This window comes from Carassius auratus, unplaced genomic scaffold (genome assembly GCF_003368295.1).
Source record: "Carassius auratus strain Wakin unplaced genomic scaffold, ASM336829v1 scaf_tig00022885, whole genome shotgun sequence".
Lineage (NCBI taxonomy): Eukaryota > Metazoa > Chordata > Actinopteri > Cypriniformes > Cyprinidae > Carassius > Carassius auratus.
In genome coordinates this window covers 29,940-44,417 of record NW_020525221.1, presented here as the reverse complement: position 1 = coordinate 44,417, position 14,478 = coordinate 29,940, and positions in this window count along the sequence as shown.

Below are 14,478 nucleotides of genomic sequence, written 5' to 3'. Positions count from 1 at the left end.
AGACGATTTTATCCCAACGTGATCTCATGAGAATACGTGTGTATTTTTACGTTAAATGTGGTTCTACCACACGTACATTTACTTACGTTTATGGAAGCAATCAGAATCTACAAAAAAGCAATGATGTATTTCATTTATTTTATTTATTAAGCTTTTTAGGATGGTTCAATAAAAAGTTGCGCTTCCGAATGCAAACATGTTAAAATATAAAATGTAACTTTTGCTGTAGTTCTATAGATTTTAAGCATTAGAATTTGGTGAAAAGAAATTGCCTAGAAGTACAATTTTAAAAAGCTAGACATTTGTTTATTTACATGTTTACATTATACAGTATTTTAAATTTGTATTTAAGAAGTGACAGAAAACCTAACACATTTTCAGTGTACTTAGAAATAGTACACAATATAATTATTTATTATTCAATTTTTAGCATTTACGTTTTGATTTTCATTCAACTCGTCTTTCTTTAAATTCTATTTAAATTCTAAACCTTACCTACACTGGAAAAAAATAGTGTAGAAGCAGTTCATTCAGAAATTGTTAGTAAATTCAACAAACCATTTTAAAAACACACACTACCAGTAACACACCAAATTAAATGTGAAATTGTGAAGTAGAAAAACTTAAATAGTTTTTTAGAGTGTAGTTTAAACCATTCAGTGTTGTTTCACACTTCAGGGCTCCTCTTTATTTATGCAAATACAGTGTATGACTGCACCTACATATGATGGAAATAAGAGATTTCTCCAGAGCACACTGTCAGAATGAAGGGATGTTTCCACAAATCATTTAGTAATTCTACATTTTAAGCAAGATTGAAAAAAGGTTGCTATTATAGAATAGAATGAGGAGTACTGTGTTCATCTCATGAGTGCTATATAGAGGGCTGCTGACAGATGTTATGGGTGCCGAGGGATTGAGGACACTGGATGTTCTTCAGGCTTTGTGAAGCGTGGTGCACAGGAGATTGACTGTGATTAACAGCATCAGTGGTGGTTGTTTAAACCTTTTCTTAGGCTTTATGGTGTCAGCACAGCTCTTTTGGCAGCATGTGTGCAGGAACCTGTGTGTGCATGTGTACTGGTGAGTATAAAAACAAAGCATGTGTCTTGTTTAGATTTGGACTATTTACATCTACTGAAGCGTTGCTGCCCCCTACCTTCAGTAATCTCTGTTTACCTTGTGTGTTTAAACACACACACTGATTTTTCACAATGATAATGGAGATTGCATGCCTAGTTAGACACAGATGGTGACTGCACAATTGACCACACTTTAATCGTTAACCTTCTCTTGTTATCCTGGAATGTATTATTCCTTGGAGGCATCCAGGGAAGAATCCATATGTAAAGAGGAGATCTACTGTCCTCAACTAACCAGCATATTTGCATTTACCAAATCGCCCCAAGTAATCTTTGCTAAAGACATGTTCCAGAAACAAAAATGATCTGTCTGTCAGGTCTGTAGTTTTAGCAGGATAATGTTTCTAGTCTTGTTAATTAAATTCACTGGCATGCACCATATAATTGCAAGTCACTTTGAGATGTTCTCGAGTCCTAAATTTCATTGTTAACAAGGCATTATACTCGATCCTCACAATCCGTTCTCTGTATGGCTAAACAGTACTTATATAATAGCAGTAATGGAAGCATAGCGGAGATATTTACACTTTAGGGACTCATTTACATTTGATAAAGGCTTGCATCTGAACTGCATGATATGAGCAATGTTATATGTGTTTCTCTCTATCTCTCTCTCTCTCTCTCTCTCTATCCTTTATTAACCCAATCGCATTGGATAAATGTTGTCTTTTTAATTGTACTGATTTGTAGGGCTGGATATATATAAAGATTTTCTGATTTGATTCCAATTCACAATCTGAGTGTAATTAGATTCTGATTCATTTGAACACATTTTAGTTATGTCTATTTTGTTCACATATAAAAAAAACTTTCTCAGCGAATGCTCTAAATTATACTGGGAATTTTATAACATGGGGCAATTGCAAGTGATCAACCGTGTCCAAACTTGAACAGCTTCAGTTATAAACTCCTGTGAAAGTCATCAATAATAGGACCAAATCATAAGAAGAATTTTGTTCAGCTTGTAAAGACAGATGCAAGAAGTCATGCTTTGTTGCTATTATGTCATGGTTATCTGCTGCAGATTGATCATCGGTGCAGAAACACTAGAACAGAGGTAAAGTTTTGTCATGAGATTTTAAGAATGTCCAAATGAAAATCGACATTTATACCCAATCCTAATTTGTTCTTTAGTTGAATTATCCACAGCAACTCAGAGTTAAGTGCCTTGTTCAAGGGCACAGAGACGTTTGAATGTACAATCTTTTGACTAGACCAAATCTTTAAGCTTCACCATCCTCCTATCAAACCTGAGTTGTCAATCACTCAGCTTTATCTGAAATGACAAAAAATGGATTCAAGTAATTGCATGCAAATACCACTGAAAGAAGTGGGGTCGAGTTAGAATGTATCTTATCTGTGCAGTACTGAGTCTCTGATTAGAGGCTATGTCTGGATTTAGCTGACTGACTTTTACCAAGTAAGTCATTAAACAGTAAAAACTCTATCTTTGACACAGTGAGAGGGACAAAAGCCACTTGTTCTGACACGGCTGATTTTAAAAAGCAGGGACTAACCTTCCTCTATCGAAAGCAATTACAATCACATTTAATAATACAGTAGGGACCTTCTCCAATGTGTCTTAATGCCAAACAAAATCATCATGGTTAATGTCAAGAATGTCTTTTGAGCTGCAAAACTATTTTTTTCTTTACCTTGAACAACAGAACATCTTAAAGTTAAAAACACTTGATTCAGAACGTCTATTTTGAAGTTGTATTTGTTGCAAATGTAGTTGTTTAATTCTGTCACCATCAAGATTAATGTGAAGCAATCAAATACTTAAATATTCCCTCTTTACATTTTTATTTTATTTAGTTAGCTACTTTTAGTTTGTAGTGTACCTAAAAAATAACATGACTGACATTTAACTACTTAAATGATAGCTAGCTTGGCATTTTAGTAGATTGGCATTTTACAGTTTTTAAGCGGCTTTCCAACAATGCCACTAAACAGTTCTGTCAGAGCATCCACAGAACAGAAGCGACGGGAACCGTGTCAACCTAGCCATAAACTATGTATCAACTATACATCTGTTTCACATAACTCTCTCTGTTCTGTGGGTTGTTCCTCTTTGCTTGGAGCAGATACAAACACAAGCACCAAGGTGTGTTGGCAAAACATGACAGCTTTGCCATCTAACAGATCTCGCCACATGAGGAGGCTTTGCTTTAAAAGCAGGATTCCTGGAGAGAGTTTCAATGCTGTCAAATGTCCTTTTGTCACAACATGCAGCAAATCAGAGGGAAATGTAAATGTTTGTGCTGTTTGTAATGCAGTGGTGGAGTGTTTGTCCTTTCTGACAGTGCATGACAATAGATGTAATGGCTTGTTCCCAGTGGCTACTTTGGAGTTTTACATTGCCCATGCAGTCTAATTTGATTGAGTAGATTGAGTAATTTGTGGTAAATTCTGATAAATAATGTATAGCCTTTCTTAATTGCTTGATATATAATATAGCCTGAGGCACAAACAGAGTCCTATTTAACAGTTAGACAGTGACTGTGTATCTGTTGTTTCATATTGCCATTACAAAAAACAATAAGACACATAGAAAATACAATGACAACATTTGGATTGACCATGATCACAATAGAATTTGTGTGGTTCTGTCACGCATGCATTTTTGCACAGACACTGAATTGTACATTATCAAAAGTCTGGAAACATCTATGAATCCTTTTAGTTTCATATAATATTGAATTTATGTAATTCATTATAGCAATCGAGGTTAATTAACACCATCACATCTATTTAATGCAATAAATGCATTTACCTCACTTGATATAATAACGGTTTCATCTGTTTTGTGTGGCTTCTCAAGAACACACACAGACTTATTTACATATTTGTTGAGCTCTGATGATAATTAAATCATCTGCATAACAAATGCAAATGACTGTATTTTGCATTGCTTACATCTACATTTTATTTATTTAAGAAATTGCCATTTAAAAGGTACTTTTCCTTAGGGGACGACACTTCACCGTCATTTAATAATAAACAAGAGGCCTGCTGTGAAATTGTGTCGGAGTAACTTCATTATCTGTGACGATCATCTCACAAAGGTTACAGCAATTTCAGTTCTGACCAGTCATCAGATTAGTAAACATCTACAGTAGCCACCACTGTATACATCTCTAAGTTGTAAAAGTATTTAACACTTTGCATTGATATTGTACAAAATGTGCAAATGCCTTGAAAATTAATGAAATCCCCTGAAAAGGAGGCCATATCCCTGAATACACACACACACACACACACACATTTATAATAGTCCAATAAGAACCTCCATCAATATTGGCCTAAACAACATGACAGACCAATTGGGACTCTACACAATTTGTATAGAGCTTAGTCATCTCATTTCTCATCTAAATTCTCTTTTGTTTCCGACAAAATGTGGCCTGGAAAAATAAGTCTTATTTTAGGCAATTTTGTGGGGTTATTCTTCTGCCTGGTCTGTTAGAACGTAATTACAGGTCCTTAAATTAGATTTAACGAGTGAACGAACAGCTTCATTGAGTGAGATTGAGTGCATTCCCCTGACAACAGACAGAACTGACCCTTGTGGACTGAGAGCTTCGGCTTGTCACATAATGACATCGCCAGGGACAATTTGATTTCTACAACACCAAGTGCACAACCACATAAATGTCATGAGCCTCAGAGTTGTGGCACTTTTCTCAGCTTTGGATGACAAATTAAAGAAGCACACATGATTTTTTAATGAGCTCTGCTACTATCAGGGTGAAGAATTGTGGTTTCAAACTAGCACATGATGGGAGCTTCACTTGGGGGAACATTCTGAAACATAATTTCCATTGATGGTTGATCTGATGTCTGTGGAACGCAAAGCTAACATTTGCATTGTGACAGAAGCTCGTTCAGCTACAGCCCACATGCCTAATTCATGTGAAAGATCACCTGAGCTCAGGGGAAAGTTATCGTGGCTCTATTATTTTAAATGAAAAGCTAAAGCTCATCCAAAGTGCATCCATAAAATTAAGCAAAATGGCAGTATAGGCTCAAAAGAGCGTAGAAAAAAAAGAAAAACAATTTTTTATGCTGAAATCATGAGTAGCCAAGCCTAACTATTTTGTCAGTATAAGAATTTCTAGAAAAGTAAAACAGAATATTACTCTTCCTAGATTATAATTATTCCTTCTGTGTATAGTGGGGTTGTTCTGTAAGACCATGTTTTTTTTACAGTCATTTGCAATCATTATAGTAATGAATCATACTTGACACAGTTACTAGAGCAATCAGAACAGCTGTGATTATCTTGCTTATTTATTTTTATACAGTAGTTCAAAAAACAGGTTAATATTGACTAACTTACATTTTATACACAATATTTTGAGTAACACTTGAATAGTTTCAAAGTCAAAACGGCTACATCTCGTAGATGTAGATGTAAAATTTCAGATTTCATTCATACTACACCCGCTTATACTATAGAACATTAGTTTTAGAACATCACCAGTTGCAAAGTTTTATACAAATGAAGTAGTGTGATTTCTAAGTTCTCTTCAGTGTTTTAAACAAATTGGTTGAGTGAACAATTCAATGGCTTAGGTTGACTAATTGGGATCATGTATGCCATTGAGACGTGTTATAATGTGGTTCACCTTTGTACCTGATTTATATTAACTATCAGTATCAAATATTTCAGAAGTTGCTTCATGGGGTTGAGAGGAAGGCACATATTTTCATCTCTCCTCTCACTCTGTAATCTGCATCAGAAAGTTAATTAGTGCTACAGTCACAGTCTCACCTCCTTGTTATTAGTGCTCAGCAATTACAATCAGCACATTGTCACACTGAGCACAGAGGAATCCAGATACCACATTAACCTCACTGACAGTTGGCACTCATCCACATGAACTTGTTTTTGTTTTTTGTTACCCTACCAAGCACTGTTAACGTTGTCGTGGTATAGGAAGGTGTATAAAGTGCCATTGAATGTTAAGAGAAAAAAGCAGTCGGTTTATGCAAAATGGTGATTTGCATTCCAAGATGAACAGATTTTAACAGCATATGGATTCAGACACCCACGTATATTGAATGAAGAGTCATTTATTCAAGGTGTCCTGCTGTGTGAACACAGATGACATCAAATATTAATCACTGGTGTTATGATAGCAAAATGAGGAAACAATTACAGCATCTTTCATTTATATGTAATTAACAAGTATAAAACGCTGAACAGTTCAGTAGTTTAAGTATATTTAAATATGCATATATACAGTACAGACCAAAAGTTTGGAGACACCTTCTCATTCAAAGAATTTTCTTTATTTTCATGACTATGAAAATTGTAGATTCACACTGAAGGCATCAAAACTATGAATTAACACATGTGGAATTATATATGGAATTATATACATAACAAAAAAGTGTGAAACAACTGAAAATATGTCATATTCTAGGTTCTTCAAAGTAGCCACCTTTTGCTTTGATTACTGCTTTGCACACTCTTGGCATTCTCTTGATGAGCTTCAAGAGGTAGTCACCTGAAATGCTCTTCCAACAGTCTTGAAGGAGTTCCCCGAGAGATGCTTAGCACTTGTTGGCCCTTTTGCCTTCTGTCTGCGGTCCATCTCACCCCTAAACCATCTCGATTGGGTTCAGGTCCGGTGACTGTGGAGGTCAGGTCATCTGGCGCAGCGCCACATCACTCTCCTTCTTGGTCAAATAGCCCTTGATGCCTTCAGTGTGACCCTACAATTTTCATAGTCATGAAAATAAAGAAAACTCTTTGAATGAGAAGGTGTGTCCAAACTTTTGGTCTGTACTATATATATATTAATCAAACTTTTGGCATTCCTAATGAAATATTTTAGTAGTTTAACAAACTACACATTCTCAAATGATATGAGAATAACAAACTTCATACATGCCAATTAATTTTTTCTTTGAATCAAAATGTCTTGAACTGCTTCCAGAAAATCACCTGTTTCTTAATAACCCATTTAATAATTGTAATTTGTGTGTAAATCTGTTGGTTTTCAAAACTAATTATTTTACTAATTCTATTTAAGTCCTGTGAAGATGCCCTTTGGGATTAATTTTATACTTAATATATGTATTAAGTATAATACAAAATAAAATAAAAACATGCAATGGATAATTCAGTGTCTTAACGTTATTAAAAGTGCATTGCGTGTCTTTCACTGTTATTGGGATTATTCTTGACCTATCACTAAACTGTTGTGAAAGTACCTGTTCTCCATTCTTCTTATCAGGCCAACACAGACTGTATGCAGGATAAATCTGCTGTACCATAAATATCATGAAGTTCGATTAATTGCTGGGCAGGATGTGTATAAAATTGATTTCATGAGAGAGATAGTGAGTGAGAGCGTGAAGAATAGAGAGAAAGTAAAGGCAGGATAGAAACATGTAATCGTAATCCCAGATCATTTTGAGTGAGTCTGATTTAGGCCTGGAGCAATACTAAAGAAATCAACAGAACCGCTTAAGCTTGTAAGGAATCAGTCTTTTAAAAGGTGTATATTGTACTTTTATGACTGAACTTCACTTAAAATGGAATGAATGTGTTCAGCTAAATCACTGTGTTCTGGATTTGAAACGTGGGTCCATGACATTTGGAGAGTTTAAGTATTTTAATTCACTATCAATCTGGTGAATTTCCAGATTAAATAAAGACCTCAGATTTACAAATGTATAACTGAACATTCCTCAATATTGCTAAGAGGCAAGCCTCAAATTCTGAGTTGCAATTGAATAATGTATGAGGAGCTTATGACAGCAAACAGAACTGGGAATAAAATCCAAAGGTCTGATTTACTTAAGCAATTAGCTTGTCTAATTGGCTTAAGCATGATGTCAGAAATGTTATTAGATGTGCATTAAGGGCAGCTCTGTTGCATTAGACCTCAGCATCCACAAAGTATTGCAATTTGAGACCTATAAACATGTTCATGACTGTCTTTACATATATATATATATATCTATATATATATATATATATATATATATATATATATATATATATATATATATATATATATATATATATATATATATATACATATATGTTGTAATTGTTTATAACTAAAGCAATTCAGTTTTGTTTTCAGTATTTGAAATAAATAATATAAAAATACAAATGAAATAAAATACAAACATTAGATTAAAAACTTAAACTGTTAAATGTTGTGTTTGGAACTAACTGAAATAAGTTTATTCAAAGTCCTAAAATTACTAAAATTGAAATAAAAATAAAGATATTTAAAATGAATAAAAATAACAAGAGCATGTGACAAAATGACTAAAATGGAAGTGAAAACTGAAAATTATAAAAGATAAAACCAAGTTTAGAAAAAAAAAAAATAATATATATAGTTGGATGAGACACCCAGAAAAACCTGTTAGATCCAGTGTGAAATGAGCATGAGAAATAAAAAAGAGAAAGTAGCTGTTACCTGTGAGTTTTGTGCGTAAAAAATGCTTAGCCCGGCATTGCTATTTACTTTGCACACTCCTGAGGGTATGTGCCTAGTCAATGGCCAATTATCTCCCCAGCACACAACAAAATGAATATGCAGACGGGATGCCTACAGTAAGATCCATAAATTTACCTCAGTATGGATCACTGTCACATGCTAAAATCATTATATTGCCATGTTAGAGATGCTTTCTGTGCATGCTAGGTGAGATTATGTGCACGGTTATTGCCAGTAAATGAACCGTGAACACTGTGGCTGAGGCAAAGACAAACAGCTACACTGGCTTCAGGTTCTGAACTGAGTGCCAGATGACTAGATGGATTACATAGCTGCCCAAATCTGATGTTTTGTAACTTCTTTGTCATAGCAGCAACTGTTAAGGGGATTTAGACCTTGACAAAAGCAGAAAAAGAGTATCATATATGAAATATTTAAGCATATTGTTTGACGGTTATTGCAGTTAGTTTATTGCATGTTAATGAGCATAGAGGTCTGCGTTATGACCCTGAACCAACACAGTCATATTAGGGGGCGACTGATCAACCTAATGGACCATTAAAGCTATAATTTTGTCATGGAGTTACCATAGCTTAAATAATTAGTTTTATTAACCAATGAAAGCAGGCATAAGCATTAATTTTTAAGAAGATTATCCTTAGCTCCTGTTTCTAAGGAGGAGTAAATTAATTAGCAGAGCTTCTTATAAAAATATTCATGGGAGGTTTAGGCATCGCTGTTCCGGTTCTGAGATCTAATTTGATGCTGATGTTGGGTTAGGTTGGGTATGAGTGTTTTCTTTGCATGTCCTATCCCCAGGATACTAATAAAGGCAGTGGATTCAGATACAAAATTATATGCATAAAAAGAAATGGGCACTCAGCAGAGCGGAAGTGTGAAGAGGCGTGAAGTGATAGATTCATTCCTGAAATATTAAACTCTGCTTTCTCTTTTTTCCAGTCACTCATATAAAAAAGAATGTTTCCGGCATGTTTTGGAAACTTCATTAAGGCTTTCTGTGACTTTTTCCTTTTGTTGTTTATTGCTTTCCTCACCATATAGATCTTATCAGGCCTCTGCCTTACAGACATTCCGAGAATAAGGCTGCCCTATGTTTATTGCCCATTGCTTGAATTAAACTAATATCAATTTAAATTATAACACATGTGCAAACATTGCCACAAGCTTTTATTCTACTTTTATCAGAATCCTTATTGCATTATATCAACAGCCGCTAGCATGAAATAAAAATGTCACCATCTAAAATTATACTTTTTTCCAAGACTCTGATACGGATTAAACTCTGTATAATAGAAAAAAAAAACATTTCACTTTCTATCCAAGCCTTTGAGGCTAAGTTTACACTAGTGCGTTTTCCCTTTAAAACACATAAACGGGCCCTCTCAGTGCCACTAACCGTTTGAGGTGAGAACACAGGAGAATCCCGGCTCAACACGAAAGCTATAGAACCTAGCAAACGTGTTAGGTGCCATGTGCACTGATGGACACCCTTATGCTTGAACATGGTGTTCGTTAAGGACAAACCGTGGTTAGCACAGAAATCCAATAACAGAACACCACTCGGGTTCAGGTCAGGGGGGCCGTTCCTCCCAATCACGCCCCTCTAGGTGTCACTGTCACTGCCCACGTGAGCGTTGAATGCCCCCAGTAGAACGATGGAGTCTCCACTCTGAGCACTTTCCAGCACTCCTCCCAGAGTCTCCAAGAAGGCCGGGTAGTCCGCACTGCCGTTCGGCCCGTAGGCACAAACAACAGTGAGAGACCTATCCCCGACTCAAAGGCGCAGGGAAACGACCCTCTCGTTCACCGGGGTAAACTCCAACACATGGCGGCTGAGCTGGGGGGCTATTAGCAAACCCACTCCAGCCCTCCGCCTCTCACCATGGGCAACTCCAGAGTGGTATAGAGTCCAGCCTCTCTCAAGAAGTGTGGTTCCAGAGCCCAAGCTGTGTGTTGAGGTGAGCCCGACTATCTCTAGTCGGTACCTCTCGACCTCCCGCACAAGCTCAGGATCCTTCCCCGCCAACGAGGTGACATTCCACGTCCCTAAAGCCAGATTCCGTGTCCAGAGATCGGGTCGTCGGGGGTCTCGCCTACGACTGTCGCCCGATCCACTATGCACCGGCCCCTTGCGCTCCCTCCTGCAGGTGGTGAGCCCACAGAGACATGCAATGGTCAATTTTTCTTTGACCTCATCTGAAATACTTTTGTTAGCTGAGCAAAAATAGAAAATGTTAGTGGCAATAATATTTAAAATGAAACTTTATTTCATATTAAATATTTTGTTTATTGTTGTTTATATGCTGATAGTCAGAACAATGGCAATCTTGCATGCGACACTGCTTCATATCATTATCATATTTACAGTAATGTCTACAAGACATTCCTCACATATGCTCACAATAGCTACATCTCCATACTCAATGCTTGACAGATTGATTTTTATTTTATTATGACCTGATTACAGTTAGAATATACTATATGAAGCATAATGCTGTTTTGATTTTGCTGATGTGTGAAGCAGTCTTCTTGAGATATGAAGATAAAACGCTAGACTGAATTATGCAATAGCCTAACAGAGCAATAGGCTATTGGTTTACTGTAACTAACCAAACAGAGGACCAGTTCTCAAGTCTGCAGAAGCTTAGAAATATTTACAGAGTGCTTGAATTTGATTAGTCTTGTCAAAATATCCCGGAGTCAGTTCTGCCTGACGTTGTCTTTTGATAGCCTCCTTTGATCACTGCAGTGGCTGGCCGCTTGTGAGGAACTCATGGTGTTGCTCCTGACAGAAGTACTGTGATACTGTTTATGTGTGTGTGTGTGTGTGTGTGTGTGTTCTTGTTTTTGTGACATATCAGGACACAACTCTGTATAGGTATATATGTTTCCTGTGATGGTTAGGGTTAGGTGTAGGGTTGGTGAAGGGCGATAGAATATACAGTTTCTACAGTATAAAAACCATTACGCCTATGGAATGTCCCCACTTTTCACAAAAACAAACATGTGTGTGTGTGTGTGTGTGTGTGTGTGTGCTCTTGTTTTTTTGACATATCAGGACACAACTATAATGACATGGGTATGGCACAGGTATTTCAAGGAGAGGTTGACTTATGAGGACATAAACCATGTCCCCATTTTTCAAAATGCTTATAAACCATACAGAATGACTTTTTTGAGAAAGTAAAAATGCACAAAGTTTCCTGTGAGGGTTAGGGTTAGGTGTAGGGTTGGTGTAGGGCGATAGAATATACAGTTTGTACAGTATGAAAATCATTACGCCTATGGGATGTCCCCACTTTTCACAAAAACAAACGCACACACACACCAACTTAAAGACAATGTTATCATGCATATTTTAATCTACACTGTACAATATTTACTGTGCATATACAATATTTATATATCTTTTATTATGTTTTATGATATACCACCATTAAAAAGTTTGGGATTTTATTAAATGTTTGTAAAAATGTTTTTGAAAGAAGCATCTTATGTTCACCAAGGCTACATTCATTTGATCAAATATACAGCAAAAATATAAATATTGTAAAATTATTTTACCATTCAAAAATAACTGTTTTATATTGTAATATATTTATGATGCAATATATTCTTATGATGGTAAAGCTGAATTTTCAGCGTTATTAATCCAGTCTTCAGTGTCACACGATCCTTCAGAAATGATTCTTAGATGCTGATTTGCTGTTCATGTCTGGTTGTTATTATTATCAATGCTGTGTTGCTTATTTTTATGGAAACTGTGATTTTTTATTTTATTTTTTAACAATTCTTTGACCAATACACAGTTAAATAGAATAGCATTTATTATTATGAACAGTTAAGGACAGTTTTTTTCCCATTCAATCTAATTTTCACATTTTGTTGGATGCACACAGTAAGCAAATTCTTTGTTAGTGAATCTATTTCTCAGTGTACATGACTTAATGATTTTGAGTGTTTCAATTTTTATTATCATGGGTCAGAAAATGTGAAAATCAAAGCTGTGATGATTTACAGTGTTTTAGACATATTTAATCTGTAACCAAACTATACCATCATTACCAGAGAACTGAACTGTTAAAAGGTTAATGAAACTGAATATTAGTTCTTTAGGTAAAAAAAAAAAATGCTTATAAGCTCATCAGTTAGGAAGAAGAGCATGAATTATGTTCAGAAATCATAAATTATGTTTATGAACATAATTCATGCTCTTCCTAACTCATGAGTTTATCAGTAATAGTCACTGGAAGCTAAAAAAAAACAGAATAGACTTCTGCTGCAACTTAAAATGCATATGAATCATGATGTCAGAGTTGACAACGTGTTGGAATCTTTGCCCACCTCTCGTGCTCGATGAGAATGGCTCAGTTTATATCTGCTGCGATGAAGGAGAAGATGATGAATAATAACTGGCACCTCTTAATGAGGGAACTGATTACACACAAAGCGCATCATCAATCAACAGGAGCGTTTCTGCTTTAATAGAGCCAGACAAATGCAAAAGGGATAAAATCGAGAGTTGCTTCACCAATGGGCTTCCTAACTTTTATTAGTCAACCTACAATATTAATTTGAGTTATTTGTGCCATTATACCATCGAAGGAGTCTCAGCACAAGGAAAGAATGTTGATTAGCACCGAATTTAGAGACTTTCTTTGAAATGGCTGTTGTCAAGAGAATCACATGTTCACATTAATTATGCTGAACTGCTTTCTAAAGTTGAGTCTAATCGATGATCGTAATGAGGGTATTATTATGAGCAGCATCGATGACTAGTGTCATATTTTAACAGATTAATAAAATTGGTAATAAACAATAATGGAAAAAGAGATTTGGATAAGTCTCACAGGATCCCTTTTATATGAGCTATTTGATTTCTAATCCTCCAGTACTATTATATCTGAAAGAGGTTGAAAACACTCAGTATTGCTCTGGCAACCATCTCCAAGGAGAGTCAGGACTTTTAGTAGCCATGCCTATTCAGTGGATTTGATTTCAATAAGTAGAGGTCCGGAAGGGAGGTTCTATTGGTTTACATACACAGCATACAGACTTCTGAAGATAACAACATTAATTAATGTCCATTGTATGGGGGATTGTCTGTAACAGTTTGAATGTAATGATTCACCAATCTCAAGGTTTGGTCGGGCTTTTTGTTTATGAAGCTCTTGTTCCTTATGGTCAGACAAGCAAAAAGTAATTACTTTCGCTATGTTGGATATGTTTGTTCATTCACATGCAGGACAGTGAAATGGTCACTTTAAACAAAGATGCAGTGCAAAATCTTTGTAGGGCTTAAAATCTGTTAAAAAAAGAAGAACTGACAATTAAATGTTTAATGGAGTTCACGGTTGTGCTTTGGAAAAAGCAGATTAAGCATAGGAAAAAAAAATCTTAAATTTACTTTTAAAAATGAACATATTTCTGCATATTTATTTTATTTTGTGTCTCTAGTTTTATATATATATATATATATATATATATATATATATATATATATATATATATATATATATATATATATATATATATATATATACAAAGTGTGTTGCACATATGCTATAGAAACAGTACAATATAAACATTAAAAGCAGATGTTCTCAGTGATCACAAGTGAAGCCTCCCATAGGCTATAGCGTTTGACATAACTTCAGACTGAGACAGACTGACAGTGTTCAAATGTTAGGTAGGAGACATGCTCTTGGCTACTGGTCAGTACATCACTGTGTTATCATTATGCCTTTTATGAGGTTCAGGGTCTCAGTGAAGAATAAACCTTGTCAGCCAGAAAAGATACTTGACCTCCACTCCACTGCTACCTAAAAAGGTAAGATGGAGAA